Source organism: Colobus angolensis, unplaced genomic scaffold (assembly GCF_000951035.1).
Source record: "Colobus angolensis palliatus isolate OR3802 unplaced genomic scaffold, Cang.pa_1.0 Scaffold624, whole genome shotgun sequence".
Lineage (NCBI taxonomy): Eukaryota > Metazoa > Chordata > Mammalia > Primates > Cercopithecidae > Colobus > Colobus angolensis.
In genome coordinates, this window is record NW_012119866.1 from 411,151 (window position 1) to 411,673 (window position 523).

A 523-nucleotide genomic window follows, 5' to 3' on the forward strand; every position below is an offset into this window, starting at 1 on the left:
TGGTACCATTCCTTCTGAAAGTGTTCCAATCAATAGAAAAAGAGGAAATCCTTCCTAACTCATTTGATGAGGCCAACATCATCCTGATACCAAAGCCTGGCAGAGATACAACAAAAAAAGACAATTTTAGACCAATATCCCCGATGAACCTCGATGCAAAAATCCTCAATAAAATACTGGCAAACCAAATCCAGTAGTATATCAAAAAGCTTATCCAACATGATCAAGTGAGCTTCATCCCAGGGAAACAAGGCTGGTTCAACATATGCAAATCAATAAACGTAATCCAGCATATAAACAGAACCAAAGACAAGAACCACATGATTATCTCAATAGATGCAGAAAAGGCCTTTGACAAAATTCAGTAGCCTTTCACGCTAAAAACACTCACTAAATTCGGTATTGATGGAACATATCTCAAAATAACGAGAGCTATTTATGACAAACCCACAGCTAATATCATACTGAATGGGCAAAAACTGGAAAAATTCCCTTTGAAAACTGGCACAAGACAGGGATGCCC